Here is a 24,133-nt window from a genome sequence, read left to right on the forward strand (position 1 = left end):
AAATAGACTTTAAACCAACAAAGATCAAAAGAGACAAAGAAGGCCATTACATAACGGTAAAGGGATCAATTCAACAAGAAGTGCTAACTATCCTAAATATATATGCACCCAATACAGGAGCACCCAGATTCATAAAGCAAGTCCTGAGTGACCTACAAAGAGACTAGGACTCCCACACAATAATAATGGGAGATTTTAACACCCCACTCTCAACATTAGACAGATCAACGAGACAGAAAGTTAACAAGGATACCCAGGAATTGAACTCAGCTCTGTACCAAGCGGACCTAATAGATATCTAAAGAACTCTCCACCCAAATCAACAGAATATACATTTTTTTCAGCACCACACCACACCTATTTCATAATTGACCACATAGTGGGAAGTAAAGCTCTTCTCAGCAAATGTGAAAGAACAGAAATTATAACAAACTGTCTCTCAGACCACAGTGCAATCAAACTAGAACTCAGGATTAAGAAACCCACTCCAAACCGCTCAACTACATCGAAACTGAAAAACCTGCTCCTGAATGACTACCGGGTATATAACAAAATGAAGGCAGAAATAAAGATGTTCTTTGGGCCGGGCACGGTGTCTCACGCTTGTAATCCCAGCACTTTGGGAGGCCGAGGCGGGCGGACCACGAGGTCAGGAGATCGAGACCACGGTGAAACCCCGTCTCTACTATAAAATACAAAATTTAGCCGGGCATGGTCACGGGCGCCTGTAGTCCCAGCTACTTGGAGAGGCTGAGGCAGGAGAATGGCGTGAACCTGGGAGGCGGAGCTTGCAGTGAGTCAAGATTGCACCACTGCACTCCAGCCTGGGCGACAGAGAGAGATTCCGTCTCAAAAAAAAAAAAAAAAAAAAAAGATGTTCTTTGAAACCAATGAGAACAAAGACACAACATTCCAGAATCTCTGGGACACATTCAAAGCAGTGTGTAGAGGGAAATTTATAGCACTAAATGCCCACAAGAGAAAGCAGGAAAGATCCAAAATTGACACCCTAACATCACAATTAAAAGGACTAGAAAAGCAAGAGCAAACACATTCTAAAGCTAGCAGAACGCAAGAAATAACTAAAATCAGAGCAGAAATGAAGGAAATAGAGACACAAAATACCCTTCAAAAAATTAATGAATCCAGGAGCTGGTATTTTGAAAAGATCAACAAAATTGATAGACCGCTAGCAAGACTAATAAAGAAGAAAAGAGAGAAGAGTCAAATAGACGCAATAAAAAATGATAAAGGGGATATCACCACCGATCCCACAGAAATGCAATCTACCATCAGAGAATACTACAAACACCTCTACACAAATAAACTAGAAAATCTAGAAGAAATGGATAAATTCCTCGACACATACACACTCCCAAGACTAAACCAGGAAGAAGTTGAATCTCTGAATAGACCAATAACAGGCTCTGAAATTGTGGCAATAATCAATAGCTTACCAACCAAAAAAAGTCCAGGACCTGATGCATTCACAGCCGAATTCTACCAGAGGTACAAGGAGGAACTGGTACCATTCCTTCTGAAACTATTCCAATCAATAGAAAAAGAGGGAATCCTCCCTATCTCATTTTATGAGGCCAGCATCATCCTGATACCAAAGCCTGGCAGACACACAACCAAAAAAGATGATTTCAGACCAATATCCTTGATGAACATTGATGCAAAAATCCTGAATAAAATACTGACAAACCGAATCCAGCAGCACATCAAAAAGCTTATCCACCATGATCAAGTGGGCATCATCCCTGGGATGCAAGGCTGGTTCAACATACTCAAATCAATAAATGTAATCCAGCATATAAACAGAACCAAAGACAAAAACCACATGATTATCTCAATTGATGCAGAAAAGGCCTTTGACAAAATTCAACAACCTTCATGCTAAAAACTCTTAATAAATTAGGTATTGATGGGAGGTATCTCAAAATAATAAGAGCTATCTATGACAAACCCACAGCCAATATCATACTGAATGGGCAAAAACTGGAAGCATTCCCTTTGAAAACTGGCACAAGACACGGATGCCCTCTCTCACCACTCCTATTCAACATAGTGTTGGAAGTTCTGGCCAGGGCAATCAGGCAGGAGAAGGAAATAAAGGGTATTCGATTAGGAAAAGAGGAAGTCAAACTGTCCCTGTTTGCAGATGACATGATTGTATATCTAGAAAACCCCATTGTCTCAGCCCAAAATCTCTTCAAGCTGATAAGCAACTTCAGCAAAGTCTCAGGATACAAAATCAATGTACAAAAATCACAAGCATTCTTGTACACCAATCACAGACAAACAGAGAGCCAAATCATGAGTGAACTCCCATTCACAATTGCTTCAAAGAGAATAAAATACCTAGGAATCCAACTTACAAGGGACGTGAAGGACCTCTTCAAGGAGAAATACAAACCACTGCTCAATGAAATAAAAGAGGATACAAACAAATGGAAGAACATTCCATGCTCATGGGTTGGAAGAATCAATATTGTGAAAATGGCCATACTGCCCAAGGTAATTTATAGATTCAATGCCATCCCCATCAAGCTGCCAATGACTTTCTTCACAGAATTGGAAAAAACTACTTTAAAGTTCATATGGCACTAAAAAAGAGCCCACATTGCCAAGTCAATCCTAAGCCAAAAGAACAAAGCTGGAGGCATCACCCTACCTGACTTCAAACTATACTACAAGGCTACAGTAACCAAAACAGCATGGTACTGGTACCACAACAGAGACATAGATCAATGGAACAGAACAGAGCCCTCAGAAATGATGCCGCATATCTACAACTATCTGATCTTTGACAAACCTGACAAAAACAAGCAATGGGGAAAGGATTCCCTATTTAATAAATGGTGCTGGGAAAACTGGCTAGCCATATGTAGAAAGCTGAAACTGGATGCCTTCCTTACACCTTATACAAAAATTAATTCAAGATGGATTAAAGACTTACATGTTAGGCCTAAAACCATAAAAACCCTAGAAGAAAACCTAGGCAATACCATTCAGGACATAGGCATGGGCAAGGACTTCATGTCTAAAACATCAAAAACAATTGCAACAAAAGCCAAAATTGACAAATGGGATCTAATTAAACTAAAGAGCTTCTGCACTGCAAAAGAAACTACCATCAGAGTGAACAGGCGACCTACACAATGGGAGAAAATTTTCACAACCTACTCATCTGACAAAGGGCTAATACCCAGAATCTACAATGAACTCAAACAAATTTACAAGAAAAAAGCAAACAACCCCATTAAAAAGTGGGTGAAGGACATGAACAGACACTTCTCAAAAGAAGACGTTTATGCAGCCAAAAAACACATGCAAAAATGCTCATCATCACTGGCCATCAGAGAAATGCAAGTCAAAACCACAATGAGATACCATCTCACACCAGTTAGAATGGCCATCATTAAAAAGTCAGGAAACAACAGGTGCTGGAGAGGATGTGGAGAAATAGGAACACTTTTACACTGCTGGTGGGACTGGAAAGTAGTTCAACCATTGTGGAAATCAGTGTGGCGATTTCCTCAGGGATCTCGAACTAGAAATACCATTTGACCCAGCCATCCCATTACTGGGTATATACCCAAAGGACTATAAATCATGCTGCTATAAAGACACATGCACACGTATGTTTATTGCGGCACTATTCACAATAGCAAAGAGTTGGAACCAACCCAAATGTCCAACAACGATAGACTGGATTAAGAAAATGTGGCACATATACACCATGGAATACTATGCAGCCATAAAAAATGATGATTTCATGTCCTTTGTAGGGACATGGATGAAACTGGAAAACATCATTCTCAGTAAACTATTGCAAGGACAAAAAACCAAACACTGCATGTTCTCACTCATAGGTGGGAATTGAACAATGAGAACACATGGACACAGGAAGGGGAACATCACACTCCGGGGACTGTTGTGGGGTGGGGGGAGGGGGGAAGGACAGCATTAGGTGATATACCTAATGCCAAATGAGGACTTAATGGGTGCAGCAAACCAATATGGCACATGGATACATATGTAACAAGCCTGCACATTGTGCACATGTACGCTTAAACTTAAAGTATAATGTTAATAACAATAATAATAATAATAAATTAAAATGAAATAAAATAAATAAAAATAAAATAAAATAAAATACTAGAGAGCCAAACTGACACTATTTCATTTGTTATCACAGTGACCAAGACATAGCCTAGTGAAGGAGGACGAATACTATAGCCATACATCCATATTCTCAATATATCAATTCCTGATTACTCCCAAAAAGCCCCAAATTTTCTTTCACTTCAGGAAACCAAGGTCATTAAGTTGCTATTTACCACACCAATGACTCATATATAAACGTGTACACATATTCTTGGGAAGCTACAATCTGTAATTGTGTTGTTTTTAAATAAATGGGCGCAAAACCTTTTAATTCCATTGCATTTGGTGATTTTGAGATTGCTTTCCTACAGCATACTCCTTTTTTGTCAGAGGAATACAGAAGCATTTTGGGAGAATTATCTTCTACCCTGGAGATGGAACAAGACAGACATGACCTAGTGGTTCTTGGAGAAATATAAAAAGACAGAACTTCCCAGGGCCATCCTGGTCAGCATCCACCTGCTGGAGTTGACCTACCAGGTTTACAATTTTAAAAAAGAGAAAGTAACACTTAGCTTGTATGTACATCTACACTTGAGGTATAGTGAATAGAGAATGATATTAGAAGATAGAAGCCTGGCTATATTACTAATTACCTCTATCTCTGAGAAAGTAATTTAATCTCCCTGGTCTTCAATTTCCTAATTACTAATGAGATATGGTTGTAAAAGATTGTCTATAATAAACCCTCCAACTCTTCAAATCTGTAAATTAGCTTGTCAACCCCTGACATATCCAAATAAACCTGAAGAAGTTATTATGCTGAGCACAGTTTTATTCCAGGGACTTGTTTAACTCAAGCAAGCAATCATGTTCTGACACTGGCGATTTTAAAAATTAATATATACACTCAGCTGAGATGTTGAGAGTTGAGTTATACATTGTATCATTGTTTGAAATGGGCATAGATTTCACAATATTAAATATTTCCAGTACTACATTGACACATTATACAAATATGTAACTATTTATATATTTTATAAATTATTTCAAAAATTCGGGGAGTTTTAATTCGATATACTTTTGTAACTTGAGATGAAAAGACCTTTCTCTGAATCAAGTTTTAGTTTTTTTTTTGCTTCTACTAATTATTAAACTGAAAAAAAAAAAAAAACTGTGCCTAGGTAAAATGAATAATTTGGAGCTTACTTTATATGTTTTAGTTGCTGTGGAATTTCAACACATGTGTAATATGATTTTTCAATGGCTATGTAAGACTTGAGTTTAAGTCCCAGTTCGGCCTTTAGTATTTCTTTCCATCTGATAGCAGTCTCCTTTTTCTTACTAACAAGTTTCCTTAGGCAAAAGACAAACAACAAAAAAATAGGGAAGTAAAGCTTAATGTTAGAAAGCAAAGGAAGGAATTAAGTCAACAGAGTAGAGGGAAATGCATCACATTTAGCATTTCTTACCTTTTCTCATGCACTTCTTAAACCCTCTTTATTTCATGAGATCACCTGATAGTAAGTTTGGGGGTAGTCTTCTCCTCACTTCTTAGTATTCTTACAACCAGAATTGCGCTTCCATTGTTTTAACTACAAAATAACATCTTGCAGCAGTTATATTTCTGAATTTTCACCACACTAAAATTTTACAGTATTTGAAGACACAAAATGGATCACATTTGTATTTGTATATCCCAGCATGCTTCCTTAGTTAAAATTAAAACTCAATGACTATTTGTAAATTATATGAACCTGCAAGTCCAGAGGCTTAATTTTCTCTGTCGATGTTCAACTCTTTCTCAGAGTGTCTGACTCAGTTTAGAATAAAGAATATTTAATGGTTCATTTTGTGAGGCAGATTTATGTACTTGTCAGCATTGCTTTGTAATAAGTAACCCCCAAAGCTTAGCTAGTTGCAATTATGGTCATTTCTTGCTCAATTCACATGACACCATCTGCAGTTCAACTATAGCTGCTGCCCTTGCAGCTTTTGTTAGTAGTGCTTGACACAGCTCCCAGTGAATTTTATGTCTGGAAAGAGGGCAGCCCTATTGTGAACAAGCCAATTACCATAGCAAAAAGGAAGAAAGCAGGGCTGAGCTCAATCACAAAATGTAATTTCAAGTTTCTTCTTGAATGTGTCACTTTAGCTCATGTTCCATGAACAAAGCAAATTATGCGGCCAAGCCCAAAGTTAAAGAGGCAAAGATCTCACATGGCAATGAGTGTATTATATAATTCTATAACTGAAAAAAAATGGAGTCAAAAATTGTTAAGAATGCAACAAAACACTTTCCACACTCCTGGAGACAAATATTCATTTTCCTCCTTTTCATATTCAAAATACATATTTTCCTCACTTCCCCCCAAAGAAGGCACCATCACATTCTTATGCCATCAGCTCATCAGGCTCAAAGTCAGAGGTCATGACCATCTACACAGAAGTTACAAATGTGGTTTATCTAAATATGGAGACATATGGACTAAAAAGAGAAATTATTTTCCTACACACACAGCCAATGCACATCAACAGGATGAAGGATAACCACAGTAAACATCTGCATTCAGAAAGGGAAAGAAAGGGAGGCAGACAGATGTCATTGGTTCATAACAATTCCAAAGCCAGATAGCCCTTGTTTTGAAGGAAGAGAACATTTCTTTGTTATGCTCAAATTCATTTCTGAGAGAAGTAACCCCATACAAATATTGTTGGGGCTCTTTGTTCTTCCATCTGAAATATATTGTTTCTCATTACCCTTCTTGTGACTGTCCCAAGAGGATGATGATAAACCTGCACTCCTAGAGGGTAGCAGAACTTCTGACTTTTTTTTTCCAGTCTGTAAACATATGGGACATCAATTGACGGTTTACATGCCCCAAATCCCAACAACTTCTAATCCAGCCTGGAATTAAATTTGTCAGTATGAAAGTCTCAAAAAATATAACAATAATTTATTTCTATAGTAGTCTCCCCTTATTCACGGTTATGCTTTTCATGGTTGTAGGTTTCAGTAACCCACAGCAACCATTGTCTGAAAATATTAAATGAAAGATTGCAGGCAAACAACTCATAAGTTTAAAATTACACACTGTTCAGAGTAGAGTGATGAATTCTCAAGTCATCCAGCTCCCTCCTGCCTGGGATGTGAATCCTTCCTGTGTTCAGCATATTCATGCTGTAGAAGCCACCCACCACCCCTTAGTCACTTAAGTAGCCTTCTTGGTTATCTGTTAACTGTTGTGCTATCACAATGCTTATGTTCCAGAAACCTGTATCTTACTTAATAATGACCCAAAGCACAAGAGTAGTGATGTTGGCATATTGTTATAATTCTTCTGTATTATTGTGAGTTCTATTGTTATTTATTGTTGTTAATCTTGTACTCTTACTAACTTACACATTAAACTTTATCATAGGTATATTTTCATGGGAAAAAGCATTGTATATATAGGTTTTAGTACTATACAAGGTTTCAGGTATTCACTGGGGATCTTGGAAAGCATCCCCCATGAATAAGCGGGGGACTACTGTATATTCATTATGTACAGGTCAAATTTTCTTTTTTTTTTTTTTTTTTTTTTTTTTGAGACGGAGTCTTGCTCTGTCACCCAGGCTGGAGTGCAGTGGCGCGACCTCGGCTCACTGCAAGCTCCGCCTCCCGGGTTCACGCCATTCTCCTGCCTCAGCCTCTCCGAGTAGCTGGGACTACAGGCGCCCGCCACCACGCCCGGCTAATTTTTTGTATTTTTGGTAGAGACGGGATTTCACCGTGGTCTCGATCTCCTGACCTCGTGATCCGCCCGCCTCGGCCTCCCAAAGTGCTGGGATTACAAGCGTGAGCCACCGCGCCCGGCCAAATTTTCTAAATTAGTTTGTTAATAATGTATCATTTAGATTTCTATGAAACAATTATGTTAGCTGTTTATAAATGTCAGCTTCATGCATTTCTTGCATTAATAGTCTATTTCTTTTTATTGCCCTCTTGCATTAGATAGGACTCTGGTCTGTGACAAGCAGAAATATTGATACTAGACACATATGACTTTTACCCAATTTTACAGGAAAAGCATTAAATATTTTTCTAGTAACTTACGTTTTAGTTGTACAGTTTTTTGTTGTTGATGTGGTTTTTCAGATTAAAAATTTTCATGTCTATGCTTATTTTGTTGAGACTTAATTTTTATCATGCCCATTTGTTGAATTTTATCAAAAATGTTTCTGCACCTATTGAAAAAATACTTGTTATTAAGTTGCATATTATATTGAATTACTAGTTGATGTTCAAGTATATTGCATTTTTCATTTATGTGATATTGTCACACATTGTATTATCTATACATGATGCAGTATAGTTTATGTATCATTGGATTTGAATGGCTAATAACTTGTTCAGGACTCCTTGGTTTATTCATGCAATTGTTTATTTAAACATTGTTCTGCAATTTTTCCTTTTTTACCTAGTTTTTTTTTTGGTCAAATTTTGATATGAAAATTATGCTGGCCTCCTAAAATGAGTTGGCAAGTCTTCCTCTTTGTTAGTTCTTTCTGAGTTTATGCGATTTTAGTGATATTTCTACCATATTTATTTGTACAAATTTACTTGCAAACCATCTGAGATTTGAATTTGTTGTTTCTGGAAAGTGTTAGTTAGAATTCAACTTTCTCATAATATTTTTTAGAACTTTCTTTCTTTCTTTCTTTCTTTCTTTCTTTCTTTCTTTCTTTCTCTTTCTTTCTTTTTTCTTTCTTTCCTTCTTTCTTTCTTTCCTTCTTTCTTTTCTTTTCTTTCTTTTTCTTTTGACATCCAGCACCCTCTGAACTTTTCATTGGCCTCCTGCACCCTGCTTCTCCTGGCTTAATGTCTCGGAACTTTGGTGTTGTTGGTCTCAGACACAACTTTGCCATTCACTATCTGGCGGGTGGTGTTTTGTATGGTTTGCATGGAGTTGCGTGCTGTCCAGGGAATCACCAAGATTGAAGTCCTCACCATCTTCCAGCAGGTGGTGGTAGGTGGCGATCTCAGCCTCCAGCTTGACCTTGATGTTCAGCGGGGACTCGTACTCCTGCTCTTGGCGCTACCCCTCTGCCCAGGTCTGTGCCAGCTCTGACTCCAGGTGCAGCAGGATCCCGTTGAGCTGTTCCATCTGCAGGGTGTAGCAGGCTTCCACCTCCCTCAGGCTATTCTCCAAGCTGGCCTTCAGATTTCTCATCGAGTCCAGGTCTATCTACAAGGACTCGACTGTACGTAGCAGCTCCGTGAGCGTCACCTCAGCAGGTCCCACCTCAGCGGACTGTGTGGTGACCACTGTGGTGCTCTCCTCAGTCAGCCGAGACCAGTACTTGTCTAGCTCCTATCGGTTCTTCCGAGCCAGCTGGTCATATTGGGCCCTGATGTCTGCCATGATCTTGGCAAGGTCCTGAGATTTGGGGGCATTTGCCTCCACAACTAACTCAGAGCTGCAATCTGGGCTTGCAGGCCTTTCACTTCCTCTTCGTGGTTCTTCTTCATTAAGAGCAGTTCCTCCTTGAGAGCCTCGATCTGCGTCTCCAGCTGCAACCGAGTGACATTGGTGCCATCCATGACCTTGAGGAGCCCATGGATGTCGTTCTCTACAAACTGGTGCGCATGACCAGCTCTGTCTCATACTTGACTCTAAAGCCATCAGCAGCGAGTCCAGCATTGTCCATCTGCAGAACGATGGGGACATTGTCTACAGTATTTGCAAAGATCTGAGCCCTCAGGTCCTGAATGGTCTTGAAGTAATGGCTCTAGTCTCTGACCTGGGGTCCGTTCTTCTCCAGATGCTCCCGGATTTTGCTCTCCAGCTTCCTGTTGTCGGTCTCCAGGCTCCTCACTCTGTCCAGGTAGGAGGCCAGGCCGTCGTTCAAGTCTTGCATGGTCTCCTTCTTGTTCTGGATGCCTCCCATTCCTGCCAGACCCCTGGCCATTCCCGTGGCCATGTCCCCGGACCCCATGCCGCCCGGGAAGCTGGTGGAGCGGGACATGGAGATCCAGGAACCAGAGCCCTCGCCTGCATAGACGCTGGTCACGCTGCTGGCAGCTGGGCGCCGTAGCTGGGCACCTAGACAGAGCCCAGGGACCCGTAGTTGGTGGAGAAGGTGGAGCAAGTGGTGAAGGTCATGCTGTTCGGGGAGGAGAGTGAGAGGACAGGACTCAGGCTTTGCTGATGACCACATTTTCTATTATTTCTTGAGTTGGTTTTGGTAAGTTGTGTTTTTTTCATGAACTTTGTCTACTTTACCCAAACTGTTATTACATAAGCTTGTTCATGGCATCCTTTATTATCTTTTATTTTATTTCAATTGGTTATATTATCAATTTCTGTATAATAAATTTCACCCACTATAAATCCACAATGCAATGCATTTTTGACCAAAGGCATTTTAAATGAGGAATAAATAGTTTGGTAACATAAATAGTAACATAAAGAGTTTGGTAACACACCTTTTTTAAGTCAATTCACTAGCCCTACCTACTGGCTCCAGAAAACCACTAATCTTCTTTATTTTGTGGTGGTTTTGCCTTTTTGAGAATTTCAAATAAATGAAATATGTAATCTTGTGTGTCTGGTTTCTTTCACTTTCAGAATACATTTGATACTCGTGCTTTTTTATATATCAATACACTAAGTGATGTTTATCACTAAGTACCATTTCACTGAATGAAGATATCACAATTTGCTTAATCATTCATAATTTAGATATACTCACAATTTGTAATGAATATTTGGGTTGTTTACAGTTTGGATCATTATAAATAAAGCTCCTATGAACATTCTCATAGAAGTTTTTCATAAATGTGTTTTCCTTATTCTTGGCTAAAAACCTATAAATTTAATTTCTGGGTTATACAGTAATCACGTCTTTAATTATACAAGAAATTGACAAACTATTTGCACAAGTGGCTGTACCATTTGACATTCCCACTAGCAATATCCAAGAGTTACAGATGCTCCACATCCTTGTCAACACTTACCATTTTCTTTTTAGTACTAATCCACTTGAGAGGGCATGCACTGGCATCTCATGTGGTTTTAATATTCATTTCTCTAATGACTGACACTGAGCATTATGTCTATAATGTCATTTTGGGAACTTTTTAATGTCTATAGGATTTCAGGTCATGTTAAATTGTTTGCAAAATGGCAAAAATAATTTTTCCCATCCTGCATAACCACTTTTTGCCATATAATGTTGATTTTTTTTTTTCCCATTGGAAGGTAGAGTTTCTTTACCCTTTGGATCTGGACTTAAACATGTGACTTGCTTTGGGAAATTTGCCACTTAGAAATGAGGTATAAACAAATATTAAAATGCTTTGATCAAGTGCACCAATAATCTTCATTTTGATAACTGAAGAATTCATTATTTTTCTGTCCTTAACTTATTGTTCTATCAGCAACATTTGACATTATTTCTCACTCATCTTTGAAACACTTTCAGACTCTATACACATTACTTCTTAAACAGCAACATTGCTTAATTTTCTTGCTATATTTTTGGATCTCCATACTTCATTTCCTCATCAAAACAACCTTTTGAATTTAGAGTGCACCAGGATATGGTCGTTGGATTTCTTTTCTTTTCTACTGATATTCAGGCCATTTGTGATCTTATTTAGTCTCACAGAACATAATGCATCTATCAGTTGATGAATACTAATATATACCTCCATCTCAGATCTCTATGTATGAGCTCTAGGTTCCTATCCATTGCTTACCCAATATGTCCATTTAGATGCCTCCTGAATCTCTTAAAATTAACATAAACAAACAAGTTTCTCACCATTTACCTCAAACAAAACCTTCTGAAGTCATATAGATCTCAATTACTCTTATCACCATATTCTCGGAGTCATCTTTAATCCCTGTCTTCCTCATGAATTCCATGTCCAGTCTCTCAGCAAATTCTATCTATTGTAGCTTGAAAATATATACAGAATACAACAAACTCTTAATTTCTCTATTGCCACAGCCCTGATACAATCTTCGTCATTCTTGTCTGGATTATTTCGTTGATCATCTAACTCATCCCCCTAATGCTATTCTAATCTTTATATGTCCATTTTTACCCCAGTAACAATAGTACCCTTTTAAACCGTGGGGTATATTATGCTACTTTTCATTTTGTAAGACGTACACAATCTGGTCCCCGCCTTACCTCTTTGAATGCATCTACTATTCATCCTCTTACTTTCTCAGGTGCAGCTGTAGTGACCTTCATCACATTGTTGCAACATTATTCTCTTCAAACTGACTCTTATTTTTGGCTGAAATTTCTACCACAAATTTCTATCGCTCACTCCCTCATGTTATTCAGGTTTTTATTCCATAACTTTTTAGTGAGCTCTTCCCTAAATGGCAGAATAAATAATCAATGCCCCTTTGCAAATATTCTGTCTTCACAACACACAGTGTTTGTATTTACTCTGTAAAATATGATCCTTGTTATAGCAACGATATGTGTCATCATCCATTTGTTTACTGCTCTATCCAAAGTGTGTGTCAAAGTGATAGGCTATTGATAAACATGTGTTGAATAACTGAATGCATTAATAAATCTAGATTATAGCATCATAGTTATTCTTCTCACAAAAATAATAATATATTGGTTTCTCTTTGGCTTTATTTCAGACAAAGTGGATATCTGAAATGCAGAAACAAAAATGTTTTGTGAACCATTAAGTCTTTCAAATAATGGAGTGACTGAAATTACCTAACAAAACTTAGTAAGGCAATTTATTTTTCTAAAATTACAGAGGATAAGTGAGCAAAATAGGAGTGTTGAAAATATTCTACCAAAATGAGCATACAAAAAACCTAGGTCACAAAATCTACCAATAATGCATTGAACCTACTGTTGAAAACTAACAATTTAGAGTTGAAATATAAAATCACTAAACATATCCTCTAAAGGTTGTTTAACCAAGTGAAGATATGTACAATACCATGTACTAAGTTGCTATCATATATTTTCAAGTGAGGTTCAACTAGTATTACTTTGTCATAGCCAAAGTATTGTATTAAACAATACAATAGTTAGCTACAACTATTATTGTAGCTAAACTACAATAATAATTATTAGCTAAGGGATTACTCCAATATAACTTTTTAAAAGTTTTCTCACTATGTTCATGGGTTAGCCACTATTCCATATTATCGTGTAAGCCACAGTATATTTGTTATAACCCAAACCTACTGTGACTTGTTAACTGTTAAAAAATAATTACTATATAATTCTTGGTATAGGCTGGGGGGGTAATTGAATGATTAAAAAATTAATAAGAAATAGGCTATTTCAAAAAATGGAATTTTTTTGTTATTAATTATTAATCAGTTCAGAAAATACAATTTTCCATGAAGAAAATATTAGCAAAAACTTCTAGCTGAATAGCAGAAAGAATCTGGAATTTAAGTTTGGAAGGCGTATCAAGGATATATTCATAATGGGATACAGTTGCATATTTTTAATTGCTTATTTTGCATGCATTTGATGAATATTGAATATTATTATCTATATAACATAAATATTTAATTCCCTTCATCATTCTGAAATGGAATTCAGGGCACTTAAAAAATCCCATTAACCAGAGTAAAAATTATTGTGTATTAAAATTATTGTAAGAAGGAAAACAAATCAAGAAAAGGATTTATAAAAATATATGAAAATGCCTGACTCGCACGCAAGTTACATGGAGAGAAAAGAAATGAATGCTTGCTGTGAACTTACCCTTTGGATCATTTTTAAGTTTAGCTAATTTATAAAAATAAACATTTCAGTACCTGATTTTTTTCCCAAAATACATTGCTTGTAGAAATATAGTAGGTGAATCGCATAAGATTCAGACTACTAAGAACTCAACAAGAACATGAACGCAGAGCCCCACCTTATTGTCTCCGAGTTTTACATGAAGTATTTTAAACAAATGTCTTATAAACTACTCAGCAAGATAAGGAAAACAAAGTACATGTATAACTATTGGAAAAATGATGACAGAGTGCATGATATGCCTGTTGTGTGTTTCTAATTGAAAGATAAAAATTATTTAAAACACTGTAAATGCTCACGAATTGGCCAATTACCCAATCTTAAAAAGCCTAATCTCTGAATTTTCCTATATACGTATCCACACATCAAAAAAAAAAATCCTATATAGTTAAACATAGACACATGAAAAATAAGAATAAATATATGAAAATATCCAAATAATTTTGGTGGAACCATTTCATAAATATGTTCTATTTCTTACTAATAACAGCAATGTATTTTAAACAATTGGATCATGGGTAACTACATAAAGAAAGAAATGTACTGGCTATTTTGGCCTGACAAGTTTCTAAACCCTTTCTCCAGACTAAAAGCCATTCTCAAGACAAAGAAAAAAGTGAAAATATGAAATTTAGATCGTTTTTACTGATATACCTCAAGTAAGAGATTGCTTACAATTTGGAGAAGATACCAAAACAACAACAACAGAAATAATTCTAAGCTGAGTCAAGAGATCAAAAATGTTTATTATTTTTTAGATAGTAATGTATTCTGGAGTTACTGAGTAGCTAGTAGTGGTGAGGAACCCATTAGATATTTCTAAAAATTCAATATTTGATACAGAAAATACTAGAGATGTCATAATAAATTTATATGATACAGATAAACATTTGAAGGGAATTATGGAAAAAAATAAAATACTTCAAGGGTAAAGGCCATAAAAATAATTCACAAAGTAGAACACCCAATAAACAAAACTAAACTCAAAAAGAAATTTCACTTAATTGAGAGAAAAACTGTACCTTCGTATTGAAAAGTCAAATCTTAAAACAGGAAATTTTGACTCAGCATGAGAGATACGAAGACCTAGATAAGGGCTGGCCTGAAGCTTACTCAATTTGATGCACTCTTTTAAGAAAAGGAGTTAAAATTATGAATACAGAATTAGGTATAAAATTAAATATCAATTTAGAATAAGAAAAAAATACAAATCTAAAAGTGTTTGACTAATAACTCCAACATCACAAAAGACAAAAAACAAAATGGTATTTTTGTTAAGTGCCTCATATACCACTATAATAATTTTCTCCCCTACATTCATTGATAGTATTATTATTGTCTTTCATAAGATAATTATATTGCATTTCTTCCCCAAGGATTATTATTTAATATTCAGAAGTTAGAATACTGTGTTTCAGATTCCCAGCATGCTATTGCCATTATCACATATTTTTTTTGGGCTTTTGTTAACTTGAGAGAGTCTTTTAATAAAGTTTGCAGCCCCTCTCCCCAACACTTGGATGAGTTTTCCAGTTTAGCTTCTGGCGCCATACTTTTCAAAATGTCTTTCTTATACTACATCATTCAGTAGTAGGTACTGTAGCATACACTCATATTGTATTGTGATCACTACATCTGCATCTAGTTTTAGATAGCAGTTAATATAATAACATTTTATTGCTGATTTTATTTTTTTAATTTTTAGAAGGTAAAGTATATAGCATTTTTTCTTCCAATTTTCTAATTTTATATAACGCTTGGCATTTAATGATACTGATATGCAGTCACAAGTAAAATAAATTGTAATGAATTAGAAAAAAATTATTAAGCTTATAGGAAAAAGATAACTTTTATAAGTTCATTATTTGTCCTAGAAGCTGTGGGAAAAAAAAAATGTACAGATGAGAATTTATAAAAATTTAAGGTCCACATGTGGAGCAAAATAAAAAAAAATAGAATACAACTGACAGATTAAAAAAGATTTTACAACATATTGACAAAGATTAAACAGCTAGAATATATTTTAAAACTCAAGTGAATGAGAAAAAGACAAACGACATAAGAACATAGGTAAAGGACAAGACTGAATAATTCTAAAAGAAGATACAAATTACCTATAAACAAGCGAAAAGGCTACAACAAAAAACATAAATACTGAAAGAATTAATAGAGCATATGTTTTCTAAAAAGTGGATAAATGGAAAAGATCAATTCAATTTAAACTCAAGAAGTTTGAGTAGCACAGAAAGTAATACAAACTTACTGACAGAAAAGTTGACAGTGTCCATTAACATTTAAAACTTGTATATACTTAAAATTCAACAATAAGAACACAAACTGATTAATAAATGGACACAAGACTTTAACAGACATCTCCTTGAAGAAAATATAGAGATGGCAAGCAGTCACATCATAAAAATCAGGAAAATGCAAATTAAAGCGATATCACTACCCACCTATCAGAATGGTCACAGTCTAAAACATTCATAGTACTACATATTGGTGAAGATATGGAACAAAAGAAACTTTCTTTCATTGCTGGTGAAAATGCAAAATTGTACAACCACTTTGGAAAACTTTGTGGAGATTTCTTACAGAACCAAGTGTACTCTGACCATATGAATCAGCAATCATACTGCTCAATATTTACCAAAAAGAGTTGAAAAGTTATATCCACATAACGACCTGCACATAGAAATTTACTGAAGCTTTTTTTTTCTTTTTACAATTGCCAATATTTAGAAGCAACTAAGATGTCCTTCAGTAGGTGAATGCATAAATAAACTATGGTGCATCCGGATAGTGGAATATTATTCAGTGCTAAAAAGAAATGATCCAGCGAGCAATGAAAAGATATAAAGGAAAATTAAACACATTATTACTAAGAGAAAGAAGCCAGTCTGAAAAAAAAAAGCTATATACTATATAATTATAACTGTGTGACATCCTGGTAAATGTAAAACTATGGAGAAGTGAAAAGATCAATGGTTTCCAGGAGTTGAGGGGAAGGGGAGATGAATAGGAGGAGCACAGATGATTCTTAGGGCAGTGTAATTTCGCAGTATAATACTATATTGGTGGGTACATGATGTTATACATTTGTCCAAACCCATAGAATGTACATGACTAAGAAAATACCCTACTGTAAACTATGGACATTCAGTGATAATAATGCATCAGCATACGTTTGCACCACTCTGGTGAGAGATGTTGATAACTGGAGAGGCTATGCATGTGCGGGGGTAAGGGGTATGTGGGAAATCTCTGTACCTTCTGCTCAGTTTTGCTATGACCTTAAATCTGCTCTAAAAATAAAATCTATTTAAAAAACAAAAGCTAACAAACAGCAACAAAAAGTATTTATCTATTAGTCTCTCTCTCTCTCTCTTACATGTAGACATTTAGCTGAGGAGTGTGGAGTGGTGGAGAGAGAGTGGGTTGGCATTCAGAGTGGGGTTGTGCAGTACAATCTTGTTTATAAAGAAAAGGAATTGAAAAAAGTTATTTGACCCTCAATGACACTCTGGAAAAGTGCCATATGACATATCCAAGTAATAGAATTCTAAGCAGCCACTAAAAATTAGAGGTAGACCTACACAGAGCAGCATGGACAAATATGCGTAGTATTATTAAATAAAACAATAAGAGTAATGAAAAGGCCAGTTTCAAATGCATATGCACACGTACATACATATATATACACATCTCTATATATGCACACATATAATACAATTTATTTGCAAATAAGACATATGTCTTATCGTTTCTACATGCGTTTAAGTATTTATTTGAGCCAGCAGAGAAGGCATCAGAAATATTTTCCAACTGTCAACAGAGCTTAACTCTGGTGATGTCTGAGTGAGAGATAAACAAGGTGAGCAAAACTGGATTGGAGAAATTGAATATTTTTACTTTTCATTCATATTATTATATATCACTTAAGGAGAAAATATCATTGATAATGATAAATTAGACTTGGCATTAATTCTCAATGTATTCATACTAATAAAGCACATAGACATGTAAACATACAGTTTAAAAATAAAATCTTTTATACTACAAATAGTTTTAAATATCTATGACCTGCCAGGTTCTGCATACATTTTTAGAGATATAGTGTTGAACAAGCCAATTACAACCTGGTCTGTGCAACAATAGAGGTATGCTCAAAGGCTGGTGGAATTCAGGGGAGGTTTCCCGTGAGGCAGGTAATCACCAGAGAAGGTTTCCTCCAGAGCTGTGAGGTAAACAGTGACTGAAAGAGTGGTTGTTAAATACAAGAAGAGGGACAGCTTTTTTTGAAAAAGGATGTTATATGGAAAAGCATAACCATGTGTTACTGCATATTTGGGAAATCTCAAATAATTGAATACTACCCATGTGCAGATTATATATGGGGATTGCAGGAATTAAGAAAAAGTTAGCAAGAGCCCAATCATGAACAAACAGTATTTTAGGCCAGGGCATGCACTTTGGTTCTTTTTTTGTTTTGCTCTGTTTTAATTACTTTCCCCACTTCAAAAAGAGAAACGAAGGGTTTTGTTTTAAAAAGATTGCTCTGAAAATAAAATGAAAAATAAAGAACAGGTGGAATAAAGGGCAGATTCTAAATTTAGAGAAAGAAGTAAAGACAAGACAAAATACTTTAGCCTATGGAAATTTGTGATTTCATAAACTAAGATAACAAAAATGGTAATGGGGAGAAAGGGAGACATTCAATAGTAACTGCTATGTTATAACATAGTGATACAGGTAGGTATTGGGTATGGGGAAATGCATATGAACTTTTCCATAAAAATTACAGTATAATAAACACAAAAACACATTCTAGATTAGACTTAGCTTTGCTTATTTATTTTGCTTTCCTTACAAGATGTCAGTTTAAAAATATAATTATTAAGGATTTAGAATCAACCACCAAAGGAACTGACATATTGACACCTCTCTAATAGAATGGGGCCAGGGTTACTACTACTTGTGTTGTCTTTTTGCTTGATAATGTAGAAGAGGAAAAAACAAAATGAACATCAGTAGTTTTGACCTCTGAAAAGCTAAAACCCACTTTTTATTTTTCTTTTTGCTTGGGGACCTCATAAAACCTATACAGGAAGGTAAATATAGCCGTATTGAAAATGAAGTTTCTTGCTCCAGGAATAGTATTTTTTAAATGGAATTTCTCAACCAACTGAAAATTCAAGTGAGAGACAGTAGTCAATTTAGCAAAAAGTATATAACAGCAGATCTTAGAAAACATTCATGATTATTATACATTTGTATTAGATCTGTGAGTTTACAGTCATTCATATCTTTAGGTAAAGATTAAAAATTTTTCCTATACATTAAGCCAAAATCTGTTTGTCTTACAAATTTATTTCAGTATAATTTGATAGGATTTTCTTTTTTTTTTTTTTTTTTCTAAGTTATATCATTTAGGATGTAAGAAAAAGTAATACTAAAGTTTTCACTGGTATTGAGTTACAGTTATTTTTTTTCTTTGGAACAAGAAAAGTTTGGGACATGTGAGTCAATATATTGAGTTCAATTGCTTATCAAAGAATCCCATTCTTGAAGATCACATAGCAAAAGAGCATAGCTTTTCAAGTTCTAATTACAATAGATAAATAGGTAGGCAGATAGACAATTGATAGGTAGATAATGGATAGAAATATATAGTCATATCTTAGGGAAATACATTTGGGCAATTGATCACAGCTAATTTAACCTTTAGCATATTTAATTTAAACCTTTAACATAACATTTATTCCCGAAATTTTATTTGTACATGTATACACTGCTTGTGTCTGTGCTTTTGTTTTAAATTCACAGACAATTTTTTCCTTGAATGCTGGTGTAAAACAATAGAAACACGACACATGAGAGCAAAGCTGCTAGCAAGACACACCAGGGCAAATTATCACCCTTTATATTCCATCTCATTAAAAACTTGGTTTCAATATTCCTGATTTAAAGATTTTTAAAGTTGAAAGAAATATTTTTAATTATAGTTAAAGAGAAAAATCTGCATCGGTTACTAGGTAGAGATTTTGCCATTGTCATTTGACAATCAATTAAATTGTTTGTCTTCTGTATACAGTATAGTCTGAAGGCCACCAGGTGAAGAAATGCTCTTAATAGGAACCTCTCCAGTTATTAACTACATGTGACAGAATTGTTGGCTAATATATCTATAATTCAACAGAGTCAAAATCCATCTACCACAGTCTAAACTAACTAAACCAGGGTGAGAATTATTTATGTCATGAGGGATTTCTTACTTCTGAAGGGAATTCATCTCAAGACAACTCCAAATATTGAACAGAATTTGATAAGGCTGAAATAAGACTCAATTTGCCATATTTGTTCATAATATCTTCAGAAACATGGTTTTATGCCAGGTGCAGTGGCTTATGCCTGTAATCCTAGGGCTTTGGGAGGCCAAGGAAGGAGGATTGCTTGAGGCCAGGCGTGCCAGACCAGCCTGGGCAGCATGGCAAGACCTCATCTCTAAAAAAAGTAGTTGGGTGTGGTGGTGCACAGCTATAGGCCTAGTTACTTGAGAGACTCAGGCAGGAGGATCACTTGAGCCCAGGAGTTCAAGATTACAGTATGCTATGATCATGCCACTGCACTTTAGCCTGAATAAGAGTGAGACCCTGTCTCAAAAACAAAACAAAACAACAAAGCATGGTTTCATAAATTTTAAAACAATTGTAATTAAACAATTTTTAAAAAGATTTAAAAGTCACCAGCATCGTTCAAGGAGCAAATATTAGATTTTTTAAAAAGTAAGTGCCTAAATATCTAGAGTCTATTTTTCTAATTTTAGTTCCTAGACATATACAACAAAGTTTGCAGGTATTAGTATTTAAATTTAAGAATAAAATGCACTTATTTTAATAGAATTCAAACTGAAGAAAGGAAAGAAACTCAAATTGTTTTAGCTACTTAAATCATTTCTATCAGGCTATGTCCCTGAAGGAGGATAATTCAATTTAAAAAGATCAGAGTATTGTCTGAGACAAAGATCTCTAGGTACTTAACAGATAAATGAAACAGATTAAAATGAAACCTACTGAATGTGATAAAACTGAATGTGGATATTTATATTTAGGGCTCTTTGTCTTAGGACAGTTAATTATTTAGAATAAAATAGTATATAAGAGACTAACTTTCACTGGGTGTATTAAGAAATAACATAGTCATTGCTAGAATAAAAAAGATTAATTGTTAGATCGTTGTCATTACTGACTATTTAATCTGAATACAAGTGTTTTCGAAGTTACACAAGAATGTAAGCTTCTTTCTCAATGTGACTTCAGTGTCATCTTCAGATACTATTATTAGAAAAGGAAGAAGTTATTGTTAATAATTTGGACCCTGGATTCAAGGGCTCTGGATATATTCTTATCAGCAAAATGATCCTGTGTAAGTTATGTATGACCCCTTAACATTAACTTCTTCCTCTACTACAGGGGTCCCCAGACCCCAGGCCATGGACCTGTACCAGTCCATAGCCTCTTAGGAACTGGGTTTCACAGCAGGAGTTGAGCGTCAGGTAAGCCAACAAAGCTTCATCTGTATTTACAGCCACTCCCCATTACTCACATTACCACCTGAGCTCCACCTCCTGTCAGATCAGCAGAGGCATTAGCTTCTCAAAGGAGCACGAACCCTATTGTGAATTGCACATGAAAAGAATCTAGGTTGCAGGCTCTTTATGAGACTCTAATGTTGATGATCTGTCACTGTCTCCCATTACCCCCAGATGGGACTGTCTAGTTGCAGGAAAATAAGCTCAGGGATCCCACTGATTCTACATTATGGTGAGTTGTATAGTTATTTTATTATATATTATAATGTAATAATAATAGTAACAAAGTGTACAATAAATGTAATATTCTTGAATCATCCTGAAACCATCCCCCCACCACCAACCTGGTCCTCGGAAAAATTGTCTTCCATGAAACTGGTCCCTGGTGCCAAAAAGTTGAGAACTGTTGATCTACAAAATGGTGGTAATGAGTGCCTCTCTCAGAATGGAGTAAATATTTAATAATATAATGTATCTAAAACATTAACTGAAGTGATTGGCATGAAGTAAATACTAAAATAATAAAAAATGATAGCTCTTGTTTTCTTGTTTTTGTTACTGTATTGTTCTTACAGTTCCCCTTCAAGCATAAACTATGTCAAAAATTTCCAACTGTACCATTAATTAAAGTCCTTGTTTTTGTTAAAATGAATAAAGGTTAACATGTAATCTGTTAGGGTAAACAGAGTATCTGATTAACAATTCATATTAAAACAGCACCATTATACATATACAACAGTCTTGCAAATGCTCAATTTGTCTACCTTCTTCAGTCATGGTCTTATTATTGCCCTGGGTTCTTATCATCTCCCAGGAGAGAAACCAAGAGAGATCATCAGACACAGCAGCACAGAGACCAGAGAAAGATTTATCTCAGCTTTTGCATGAGGAAGTCAGCACCACGAAAGAAAAAAGATAGGTTATCCCCAAGGGTAGTATGTAGGTTAGTTGTATATGGCCTCCCTATAGGGAAGGGTTTCATCAAGGCATATATAGGAGGGGTTTTCCTAGCGCTTGAGTAGTCACTTCACATGCTTTCTCATACACTGCATATAACATTAACATTTCAAATCTCCACCCCTGGGCATAACTTTTAGCATTGTAAACCAAAAATAAAATTTTAAGGCTCCCCAACTATCTGAATGGACCCTTCTTCTCAGCCAAGGGCATTCAAAAGTTAACTGGACAAAATTAGTTCAGGCCATGATGGTAGCGGGGTGGTCAACTATGTCTCATTATACCCTCCTCCTTTTTGGAATTCAGGAAAAGCTGACCAGCCTTAACATCAACACTGACCTTAAGTCTGATAAGAAACATCTACATATTCTCTCTGCAGCCTGCTACTTGGAGGCTTCAGCTGCATGATAATCCCTTGGCCTCCACAACCCCTTGTTAGAACCTAGACATCCCTTTCCATTGATAATAACTCTTCCAACGAATTGCTAATCAGAAAACTTTTAAATCTACCTATGACTGCTGCTATGAGTTGTCTTCCCCTTCCAGACTGAACCAATGTAAATCTTACATGTATTGATTGTTATATTATGTCTCCTTAAAATGTATAAAAGCAAGCTATACCCTGACCACCTTGGGCACATACCATCAGGACTGCCTGAGGTTGTATCATGGACACGTCCTGAATCTTGTCAAAATAAACTTTGTAAATTAATTGAAGCTTGACTTAGATCCTTTTGGGTTCACACCACTAAAATGAGGGAGGGATAATTATGAGTTGAAGATAAATCTAAGTGTGCATGAGGGGTACTGGATAACTTCCTAGCTCCCTAAAGCAGGAATTTGTGATTAAGAGCTTCTTGGGTCTTTTGTTGGTGATTGGCTGGAAGTTAGGTTAGCTACAACTTGACTAAGGAGCTTTTGTTCTTTTTCTCTAAATTACATCAAAACAGTAAACCAACCAGCCTGCCTGTTTCAATGGGAATCAATCATTCATTCCTTCAACAAACATTCTAACATCTCTTCTTTTGAAGAACTTATAGTACAATTTTAACACTAGCAGCCCCTCAATTACTTTTATTTGCCTTTGAATTCAAGGCAAACTGCCCACCACCAAGTGCACAGAGTGGAAAGGAAGACATGAGTTAGGAGGTGCACAAGTGATGAAAGGACTTGAATATTAGGCAGACTAGCTAGGAATTGTTGATGGAAAGATCTAGGAGTTCAAACCTGGTGACTTCTATGTTTTAGGTTAAGATTGACTGAAAATAAAGGTAGATGTGACAGGTAGATGTGAGAAAAAGATGCAAAACAATCTTTTTTGAAGTTAGGAGAGTAAAAATCCTATTAGCAGAATAGGCAGACAGTTTTGCTAGGCCTTTTGAAGTCATGCATATTTGTGGCTCTGACCCCAAACATTAATTTTTGGAGTTGTGGGATTTTCAGCATCAATGCTTAGCTATATGGATAAAGAAACTGAGAAAATAGATGGCAAGCCTGTGAAATGATGAAAATAGAAGAAGAGGAGCAAGAGAGCTAAGAGATTTTGGAAAACAGGTTCTTATAATGATGGGCTACTGACTACAGGCTGGAGAAAGGAAAATAGTGCAAGAGGAAATTTACTTTTGACAGAATGGGGATTAATGGGATTGATGACTAACATAATTGTTGCTAGGATAC

The 24,133-nt window shown here is 35.8% G+C and overlaps 1 pseudogene; it reads right to left on the bottom strand.

Annotated features, from left to right (window-relative positions):
- Window positions 1-8,580: 8,580 nt before the first annotated feature.
- Window positions 8,581-10,394, bottom strand: LOC129479379 (keratin, type I cytoskeletal 18-like; annotated as a pseudogene).
- Window positions 10,395-24,133: the final 13,739 nt, after the last annotated feature.

The sequence above is a fragment of the Symphalangus syndactylus genome, chromosome 3, assembly GCF_028878055.3.
Source record: "Symphalangus syndactylus isolate Jambi chromosome 3, NHGRI_mSymSyn1-v2.1_pri, whole genome shotgun sequence".
In the NCBI taxonomy this organism is placed as follows: Eukaryota; Metazoa; Chordata; class Mammalia; order Primates; family Hylobatidae; genus Symphalangus; species Symphalangus syndactylus.